The following is an 11,651-nucleotide window of genomic DNA, read 5'->3' on the forward strand; positions in this document are numbered from 1 at the left end:
AAATTAGAAAATACAGATAGCAACAAAGAGGAAAATAAAAAGCAAGGGTATTCCTATAATCCAAAGACACCTACTGTTCACATTTGGCATATACCTTTTCAGTTTTTTTTCTATTTGGTTGATCAATCTTAAAACTTCCTTCTTTCTCTTCCTTATTGAACTTACACTGCCCCCTTAAAGATTATCCAATAAGCCCACTGGTTATCAAATATTTTGGATGGATATTATTTTTGTGATTCTGGAAAGAAAGAAGGAGGGAGGGAGGGAGAAAATACAGCTTGAGCACCTGCTATGTAGCAATTACTTTTACATTACTTGTATTTATCTTCACAATGACCTTGTCAGCAAGGTCTTGTATTCTGACTTTATAAAAGAGGAGATTGAGACTCAGATCTCTTGGAGTCTTTAATTCTAAGTCCAAAGAGTTGTGGAGTCTTTTGATTCCAAGTCTAAAGTCCTAATATTTATTTCCTTCCTGAATGTTGTGGTATTGATGTTAAACAAGACCATTCTATCTAGCCAGTTAAGAATGTACTTGATGGGCATGAAAAAACCTAATAGTGGCTTAGAATGCTTGAAAGATTTTATTTGACATTTAGCCAGGCAAATTCATTTAGGCATATGAAAACAAATACAGAAAGTTCTCCATTTTCATAGATTAAAAACCCAGTTTTGCATGCTTTCCATGTTTGGCCTCATCTTTACTGTTGCTCTTTTCTTGTGGTACTGGTTGTTAGAGTTTTTAACTTAAAATAGATAAAAGAATAGAAAGACAAAAATCTGTAATTGGGGACATTGGGTTTTGGATTATCTATAAATCTATGTCATACCAATTTTAATCACATGAGTTAATTCAAAGAAGCATAGAATATTAGAATTGACGGGTGTCTTAAAGATTACCTGCTGGAATATTCTCAATATGTAATGAAGAGGCCAAAACTCCAATGGGTTGAGTGATTTTTCAGCAGCTCATCCAACTACTTTGATATCAAGGCATGAATTGAACTTAACATCTTTTACTCCTTCAGTTGTATATTACCATTGTATGAGTTCAACCTGTTCTGAGGATTTTTTCTTCTATGAACAGAAGAAAATGCTTAAGTAATCTTTTCATTACACTTAGGATGAGTAGTGAACTTACTGGATTCAGAAGCATGTCTTACTGTTGTAAAACACATACCAAGAAGGGTTTCCTACTATTGTGAAAGCTGAGGACCAGTTTTCCAATAAGGACATCAGACAGGGAGAGAAAACACATTTTAAATAAGGCTTAGATTATATTTTCTCTTGGGTTTCTTTATTTTTACCTAATTGCCTATATGATTAAATTTAAATAAATATGCCTTTTAAGAAACATTCAACCTTTTAGTTCCAAAAGAAAGGTAGTAGAGAATAAGGTTGCTTATAATATTACTGAACATACTCTTATATAGAAATGCTTGAATATAGAAATGTACAAATATGGAAAACTCACTAGGGAAAATTGATGGAAAATCTTTCATCACGCTATACTTTAAAATGCAAACATAAAGGGCAGAAACAAATGGCAGGAAATAGCTAATTGTTCATTCAGCAACAGATTCTTGGGACAATGGTTTGAAGCAGCTAGATGATGTGCTTAGTATCCAGTTTCCTACCATTTCATATAAACATTGCCTCTCTGTTTCCTTCATGGATAAATTTAACCTTAAAATCAGTCCCAGTGTCTCCAGTGCTGTCCTGTTTGTAGGGCAGTAATCAGTCAACAGGTTTTTGACACTTTGTGGCTTACAGGATATCTTTCAGCAGACAGACATGTTCATTAGTTGTCCAGTTTCTAATGATATTTCTGGATTGTGTACAGGAACTGATAGTGCCGTGTGGTAAATGGCCATTTATTCTGGCTTCTGAGCAATTGAAATGCGGGAACTATTTAGTTCCATGGTACTTAACAGAAGGAAACAGATTTACTACACAAGGTTGAAAACAATTCTGTCATTGTGAGCTGAGAATAAATTGACAGAAGCGTAGCATCTTTTCTATATGCATATCCAGTAGTAAAGAATAGTATAGAGATACCATCCATGTTCAAACAAAAGGTATTTTAAAAAATATATGTGAGGCCTAATGTGATGGCTCATGCCTGTAATCCCAGTGCTTCGGGAGGCCAAGGTAGGAGGATCACTTGAGGCCAGGAGTTCCTGAGCAACATGGCAAGACCATGACTCTACAGAATTTTTTTAAAAATAGCCAGATGTGGTAGTGCATGCTGGTAGTCTCAGCTATTCGGGAGGCTGAGGTGAGAGGATTACTTGAGCCCAGAAGTTCAAGGTTACAGTGCGCTATGATTGTACCACTTCATTCCAGTCTGGGCAACAAAGCAAGACCCCCCCCCCCATATATATATATATATAAAACACAATATCATTACATAGCTGTCCATTCCCTCCTTCCCCTAGCCCCTGATAACCACCATACTACTGTGTGTCTCTGTGAATCTGACTGCTCTAGGTACCTCATATAAGTGCAATCACACAGTATTAGTCTCTTTGTGACTGGCTTGTTGCACTTAGCATAATGTTCTCAAGGTTTATGTATAAATATACATATATATATATTTGGGGGTGTGTGGGTGTGGGTGGGTGTGTGGGTGTGGTTGGGTGTGGGTGTCAGAAAAAGTAACTCTGATGTACCCATCAACCAACTTCAACAATTATCAACTCTTAGCCAGTCTAGTTTCATCATTAAGTATACAGTTACTCTTGAAATGTCCTGACTGATCTCATAAATGTTTTGTTTTCTTCCTGAGTTTGTATGTTTGAATCAGTAACCAGATAAGATCTATACATTTGCAATTGACTTATAATGTTTTTAATTAACTTATTTATGTATTAAAATCTTTTTTTTTTGTAGAGACAGGGTTTCACCATGTTGTCCAGGCTGGTCTCAAATTCCTGGGCTCAAATGACCCACCTTCCTCGGACTCACAAAGTTTTGGGATTAGAGGTGTGAGCCACTGCACCTGGCCTGATAATATTTTTTAAATTAAAATTAAAAATTTTTAAATTGTGGTAAAATACACGAAACTTAAAAATGTACCATCTTAAGCATGTTTTGTTTTGTTTTGAGATGGAGTCTTGCTCTGTCGCCTAGGCTGGAATGCCATGGCACTATCTCAGCTCACTGCAACCTCTGCCTCCCAAGTTCAAGTGATTCTCCTGCCTCAGCCTCCCAAGTAGCTGGGACTACAGGCACGCACCACCATGCCCAGCTAATTTTTGTATTTTTAGTAGAGTTGGGGTTTCACCATGTTGGCCAGGATGGTCTCGATCTCTTGACCTTGTGATCCGCCTGCCTCAACTTTCCAAAGTTCTGGAATTACAGGTGTGACCCATCACGCCCGGCCCCCATCTTAAGCATTTTAAGTGTACGTTCAGTAGTGTTAAGTACATTCACATTGATTGTTTTGCAACCAATCCTTAGAACTCTTTCCATTTTGCAAAACTGGAATGCAATATCATTTCATAGCTGTCCATTCCCTGCTTCCCCTAGCCCCTGATAACCACCATACTACTGTTTGTCTCTGTCAATCTGACTACTCTAGGTACTTCATATAAGTGCAATCACACAGTATTAGTCTCTTTGTGACTGGTTTGTTGCACTTAGCATAATGTTCTCAAGGTTTATGTATGCATACTATGTGACAGAATTTCCTTCCTCTTTAGGCTGAATAATATTCCATTGTACTTATATACCACATATTTTGTTTATCATTTTGTACATAGTTTGTTTATCCATCTGTCAATAAACATTTGGGAGAATTCACATATTTATAATGTTGGCTTCTAATCCACAAACATTGTATAATTTATCATTTATTTAGGCTTCTAATCAGAATTACCTGGAAGGTTTATGAAACACAGCCTGCCTCAGAGTTTCTGATTCAGCAGGTCTGGGGTGGGTCCTGATAATTTGAATTTCTAACAATTCCCAGGTGATGTTGCTGCTGCTGGTCCAGGACTATACTTTGAGAACCATTGCCATACAGTTTTGAAGATTTAGAAAAATTTGGCTAATTTTTGCCAAATAAAAAACAATAGGCCGGGCGTGGTGGCTCACGCCTGTAATCCCAGCACTTTGGGAGGCCGAGGCGGGCGGATCACGAGGTCAGGAGATTGAGACGACGGTGAAACCCCGTCTCTACTAAAAATACAAAAAGTTAGCCGGGTGTAGTGGCGGGCGCCTGTAGTCCCAGCTACTCGGGAGGCTGAGGCAGGAGAATGGCGTGAACCCGGGAGACGGAGCTTGCAGTGAGCCGAGATTGCATCACTGCACTCCAGCCTGGGCAACAGAGCGAGACTCCGTCTCAAAAACAAAAAACAAAAAACAATAGAGCATATTATATTATTTCAATGCTACCAAGATTCATTTTAAATAATAGTTGTGTCATCTAAAAATCAAACTTAGAAATGTAGAATCTATAGATCTTTCCTACTGTAGTACATGTGGTTGTTTATGCTCTTTGTCAGACAACCATTGAGATCAGGAGGCAGAGAGCTGCAAATCAATTTATGACCTTTGTGAAAGGGAAAATTTAAAGGTCCTTTATCTCCCTCTAGCCTTTAATTTAAAATTTTGCAGATTGGATACTTGCCTAAAAAAGCAATTAGAGAGATTCTTAAACTTTGCATTGACTTATTGGGCAGAAAGCTGAATGAAGGGCCATGTAAATAATACATAAATATAAAAACGAATTCAAATAGTGTGCACATTAGGGAATTCTAAAGGACCCTGAAGGAGCCAGGGGAAGGAGATTGGAAAGAAGGATTTTATTTCTCTTATCTGCTCCATCTCTTCTTAGTTTAAATCCCATTGAACCTCCAACTTAGATAATATTAGATTCACCCTTCCTTTATTGAAACATATAGTGCATGAATAATCCTAAATTGTTGGGTTGAATTGGAAACGGATGGGAGGCAAGAGATGTCACAGCATTTTCCTTTCCTGGCAGTAAAGTTTTATCAGTGTTCTTTCCTGGTGGCGTGGCTAGAAATGGCAACCAAGAAAGTGACTCAGTTTACCCCTGATTTTCAGTTTGTATTGGGGGCAATGAGTGGGACAGGCCCACCTCTATCTGCACTTAATGCTGTTTGACTTGGGCAGCACTTTCCATACTTGCCACCTCCCCATGTCCTCCAAACCTCCCAACAATCTGATAGAAATCATCTGTTCTCCATCATTTTCACCAGGAAGCTAGGACAGTGGCTCACAGTGTAAACTGAAGGTCCCTGAGATTCCCTGAGATCCTTACAGGGAGCCCTTGAGGTCAGAACTATTTGTTGATGGTGTTAAGATATTATTTCCCTTTTTCACTTTTATTCTCTCAAGTATGCAATGGAGTTTTTCAAGGAGTTATATGACAGGTGATATTGCAACTCATTGAATGCAGAAGACATAAGAATCCAGCTGTCTTCCACTTAGAGATTTTCTAAAATAAGATGTGACTCTCACTAAATGTTTTTATTTTGGAACGAATTCATAAAACTATCTCATTTTTGCTAACATGTAATGGGCTTACTATTGTTATTTTAATTAAATTGATAAATATATATTTAAAATGTTCTTAGTTTAAATTTCTAATATAGTAAATATTGATAGATACAACCTACATAAACAAAAGCTATATGGAGTCCTCAATAATTTTTAAGAATGTAAAGGGATTCTGAGGCCAAAATGTTTGAGAATTGCTGTGCTAGGATTGTTCAAGCCTCTCTGGAGCATATGCTAATTATCTTAAAGCCATCCAATCATCACCCAACTTCCCACCAATGTCTTCATACTCACTTCTTGTCAGCCAATCCTCACAGTCAGGAGGCAGTAGTGTTAGGATGGTTGAAAGTAAAAGCACAAAGAGATTGAGTTCAAATTCTTTCTTGGCTACCTGTGAAGTTTGTAACTTTGAGTAATTTACTGGGTCCCTCAAAAGTCTCAGTTTTCTCATCTATAAAAGGGGTATAATGGTAGTACCTACCTTATACATTTGTGTGAATTAAGAAAGAAGGCACAGAATATATGTTAGCTATAATAGATGAAATTCTTTAGAGTTTTGTTTGTGGTTATCTAATCATAAGGATTGGAAAGAAGTAAAGTCCATGCCAACTTGTTTTACTTCTTTGAAAAAGAGAAACAAGAGGTATAGTAACGTTTAATGTTTGGTTTAACATGTACAGTGGATGAGAGGGCATTCTGTATTGATCTCCTCAATCTGGCCAGAAAAGTGTTGTGATTTCTAACAGTTTATTTTCAAATTTTGTTTCCCTAAGTTCAATGAGCCCTCCACTTCTAATGAGGTGGCTTTAGGGTAGAGAAATCAAAAGGCAGTTGGCTTTGTTGTGACGGACAGATCTGGATGGAGCATTATAAGGGTGAGGCTGCTGAGTTTCCCATCTTGCTTATACATATGATGCTTTGAAACCTACGCTGACCTGTTTTAACTCTGGCCTAAAGACAGGCCAGGTGAACAGAAATAGAGCCAGTGCCTCCACTGGCAACACAGCCATCCTGACGAGGAATGTCCGTGTGTGCATCTGCCACCAGAAGTGGGATGCTAGAGAGGCACTGATCTCTTTTTTGATATTGAGTTTTATCCAAGTACTCATTAAGTAGATCCCTTTTATTTTCAAAATATCTGGGATTAATGTGCTTAATTTGGTTAGACCTAGTGAGTGAGCTATGGAGAACTGGAATCATTTTATATCAATTCCTGATCTTTGCTCAGATTCACTCTGTACTGCCTGTCTCTTCTGCTTCTTAGACAAAGATTGAACTTGCAGGCCAGGTGCAGTGGCTCATGCCTGTAATTCCAACACTGTGGGAGGCTGAGGCGGGCAGATCACTTGAGGTCGGGAATTCAAGACCAGCCTGACCAACATGGAGAAACCCCGCCTCTACTAAAAATATAAAGTTAGCCAGGTGTGGTGGTGCATGCCTGTAATCCCAGCTACTCAGGAGGCTGAGGGAGGAGAATTGCTTGAACCCACGAGGCGGAGGTTGTGGTGAGCCGAGGTGGCGCCATTGCACTCCAGCCTGGGCAACAAGAGTGAAACTCCATCTCAAAATAAATAAATAAAAAGATTGAACTTGCTACATGCTTCTATCTCTATCTGCCTTCTGTGCTGCCAGCTCCTGCTCCTAGCAAGAAGCAAGAGAACTTATGTTATTTTTCAACCCCTAGTTCTCTCCTGGTAAAACTGTGAAGAATCTGTTTGCATATCTAGCCATTCTACATGCATAAAAATGCTATATCAATGCTAAGAAAAGACTTGTTCATAGGCTCATAGTTCTGATACAAGGCTTACCAGCTGAACTGCCCACAGTCAGGCCCTACAGAGAACTCTGCTAGTTTGACACTCCTATTAATATACAGCTAATAGGTGGTCCTGTATCCTACAGCTGTGGCCAAGGTCCCACACACAATCAATTTTCCGTTGGACTGGGAGGGAGATTGTTAGCTTTCTATGAACATAAGCAGATCCCCTGATGGAGCCATCTACATAGGATAGGTTTTTGTATAGGTTTAATGACCCATCAGAGTTGGTAAATGGTCCACAATTTCTCTAACCTTCACTTCCTGGACCCAAAGAGATTGGCACCAACTTTACTGTGTCATTAATTTCAGGAGTCATTCACTGACTTTCTCCAGCAGTGGCAGCAACTCCCGAAGTCAATCAGGCAATAAAACCAGCTGTACCAAAAATGTAACAACAGTTCAAGTTTACTTTATCCAGGGGCCTCAAGTACTCAAGATTGACATCCCTACCTCCCCATCTCCAAGGATGCCGCCCCCCATGATGATACCCAAGAGTGAGTCAGTGTAGCCAGGTACCATTGCCCACAGGAGGCTCAGCCTTGTCCCTTTCAAGTGATCCTCCCCAGGGGCTTCTGTTTCTCTTACTTCTAGCCATTTGGTCTTAGCCATTGTGTTTCCTGTGATCCATATGCCAAGCCCCCACATCTTACATAGGCCATTGGAAATTTGGGTGCTCTGGGAAACCTCATTAATCAAACCATGTCCTGCAAGGCTGACTGCCAACCAGCCCAAAGACTGACCTGGTGTCACAGAGATGTCCTGAAGGCCTTCTCCTCCTGGTGAAGCCCATCATCGAGAAGACGTTGGGCTTGCAGATCCAGACAAGAGAATAAGAGGATGTTCTTACCATATCAGGCAGTAATACAATGGCCTCCAAACTGGTGTCCTTGTGCCGGTGCTTTTCCTCTTCTCCATTCCCCACACAGCAGTCAGGAAATCTGATTGTGTCCTTCCTTTGTTTAAAACCCTTTCCTGTGTCCCACATGGTGGCCTGCATGATCCTTCATGCCCTTGACCTTGCCAACCTCTCAGGTCTCATCTCATGCCACCTTCTTCCTCCCTGCTATGCTCAGGCCACATGGCCTTCTTCTAGCTCCTCAAGTGCCTCAAGGCCCTTCTAGAGGCCGGTCCCTTTGACTCTTCAACTCATTAATTTCCACTCATCCTTCAGAGCTCAGCTCAAATGTCACTTCCTCGGGGCGGCTGTCCTTGAGTCCCCACTCTCTCATCATACTTTTCCTAGCTCTGCGTCCCGTTCCATCATAGGTTGTAATTACAAGTCTGAGTAATGTGTGCCTCCTTTAGTGGCTTGTAAGGTTCATGAAGGGCAGGATCTATATCTATCAAAGTTCCCCCTGAATTCTGAGTACCCACACAGTAGGAGTCTGATAAATATTTATTGGACGAATAAATCAACAAAAATAAATATGGAAAAGTTGCTATTGTGGGCTTCACCAGTTGGTGAGTACAGATGTAGTCCTATATCTTCATGCACTTTCAATAGCTCTATCATACTTGTGATAGCTATGAAGTTTTTCCTTCTATGCAACATGCTGCTATTAGACAGCTACAGGAATGAGTGACTAGCTTCTCCTCTAGTTTCTTCTCCTCAATCTCTCTCTTTCCTCCCCTCTGGCCCACCCCAAATACTTATACAGGCAAGTGTGGACACACACATGCACACACACACACACACACACACACACATCCTGTGAGGAGGACTGAGAGCACAAAAAGTTATATACAATTCATTGTAATATGAATCAGGAAAAAGCTTCCTAACTTCAGCCTAAAGATTCCCTGGGCTGAGGGGAAAGGGAACGTCCAGATGGCAAATGGAGTGAGGAGAGAACTTATCCTGGTGGGTCACTGAAAAGAGTGCTAAGCCTGCTCCAGTGGGGAAGAGGAAGATGACAGAAATGTCAGGTAAGTTTGTGGGAACTGAAACGGGAGGCAATCTAGAAGTGTTCTCAGGCAAAGGCCCAAGGAGACCCAAGATCTCAGAGACTAAGGTGCTACGTGGCAGATAAGAGTCTGGGACAGCTTACAGAGTCCCATATGTCACAGTGTGGCCTGGAAGCAGATGGATGGTTCTGGGGCCTGAGAGTGCCGCAGGAGTCCATGGGTCTTGGGTCACAGCCTGCAGTTTCCATGACTGAGCCTGGCAGTAGAATGAGTTCCTGGGCACCCCAAAGGCTTTATACAAGTTGAAAAGATAGTTGTCAAACCTGCAGGAGCATTTTAAATGGGATCATAGGGACAAGGTAGCAATCATCTGCATGTCAGGAAACGAACACTAAACAGGATGATGGATGGCCCAGTGAAGGCCCAGGTGATAGCAGTCTGGGACCAGGTACCCCATCTCCCCACATGTTGACATGCCACAAGCACCCCAGAAATTAGTTATTTCCCTGCAGTTACATATTGACTAATTTTAAATTGTTACTGCTTAGAGGATGGAGGCTGTAAATAGAAAAAAAATTAGACAGAAAAATAAATTTGTTATGTTTTTATACAGCTGGGTTTGTGGGCTGCAAATTGAAACCATTACACAATTCTCTTTTAAAATGCAAATATCCCTCATACACATATCATGTGGACAAAGTGTTTGTTTTATTAATAGCATCCCCTAACCTAGTTTCACTATTAAAAGGTAGGTCTGAGTGGGATGTGGGTCCCTAGTGACCTAGTGTGAGAATAGAGGGTGTTTTGTTTTGTTTTTGAGACTGAGTCTCGCTCTGTTGCCCAGGCTGGAGTGCAGTGGCATGATCTTGGCTCACTGCAACCTCTGCCTCCTGGGTTCAAGTGATTCTCATGCCTCAGCCTCTCGAGTAGCTGGGATTACACGTGCCCAACACCACACCTGGCTAATTTTTATATTTTTAGTAGGGATGGGGTTTCACCATGTTGGTCAGGCTGGTCTCAAACTCCTGACCTCAAGTAATCCACCCACTTCGGTCTCCCAAAGTGCTGGGATTACAGGCGTGAGCCACCACGCCTGGCCTTAGAGGGCATTTTAAGGGAAGAAGAGAGGAGTTGGGAAAGGATCTTCTTTCTAATGGGAAGAGAAAGAAGAGACAACAGAAGAAGGAAGAACGAAAAGGGCCCAATGAATGTCCAATATTCCTTTTGTTTTCATTGTGATTCTCATACAAAATTCATAAATACTTTAACCTAAACCATTGAAATTGGAATTTAATCTGAGGTATGAAAAAAGTGCTAGGTTTAAAATTACAACCCAGGTTGAATTTCTGACTTTGCCCATTAATAGATGTGAGACCTTGAGCATTCTCTTAACTTCTCTGAGCCTCAGTTACTTCAGTTGTAAAAAGGGTCTAATAAAACACATCCCACTGAATTACTGAGAGGATTGATCCAATTACATGAAAGAGCTCTGAAACAATAAAAAGTTGCACCAACTGGGGTATCAGTTTGCGGTGGAGGAGACAATGGGGAGAAATAATGTAAGTGTTGAGCACATCTGTGGTCCTTAAACAGCTCAACACAAGGACATGGGCGTATTGGAAAAAACTATTTCAGAAGAGGGGAAAAGGGAGAAAAGGGGATATGTTGGTATTAGAGGCAAACCCAGATATCCTGCCTTGAGGTCAAATAATTATAACATTAAATCCTGTTTACTGATGCTTAGCTGTCAGTCTCTTGCTCATTTACCTTGGAGATCCATTTAGAATTAGTGTAAGGTGTAATTGACCTGTACTTACAGTTCCAGAATAGGACAATCACTACCAAATACCCTCAGTATAAGAAATTAACCGTACTTAGGGCTTTAGAAATCAATATTCAACCTTTCAACTACTAGAAATCCTTTTTAGTTATTGTGCTTACTATGAAAGCCCTTGGCTGTCAGTTCAACTAGTCGTTCTTGCTTTGTGACATCTCTGGAAGTTTAATACTTCTGTGAGAAAGTCCTTGTCAGTGTTCTGAAAACTGGGAATTAGGAAGTTGACTTCCAATCAAGCTTTAGATGACATGCGACATGCGTTAAGTTTCGAAATAACGTCAATGTTTCTAATTTAGCATCGTGTTGGAGTCCTAGTTATGAAATGACATTAAGAAAATTCCATTCCTCAGAATTCTTGTGCAGTAGCATTGGGTAGAAACACCATTGTGTTCTGTGACCTGGGGTAGGGATGATATCTCAAAAACGCATGCTCAGGTTGCCTATGGTGATAGCTAAACTGTCTTCTCAGGAGAGGAGCAGGCCTTATTAACTGAAACTCACCAGATTTCACAGAACATTTTGAAGGGCTTAGGATTGTGAGTTTGGAGGTAGATGCCAAGC

This window comes from Pongo pygmaeus, chromosome 14 (genome assembly GCF_028885625.2).
Source record: "Pongo pygmaeus isolate AG05252 chromosome 14, NHGRI_mPonPyg2-v2.0_pri, whole genome shotgun sequence".
NCBI classification, from domain to species: domain Eukaryota; kingdom Metazoa; phylum Chordata; class Mammalia; order Primates; family Hominidae; genus Pongo; species Pongo pygmaeus.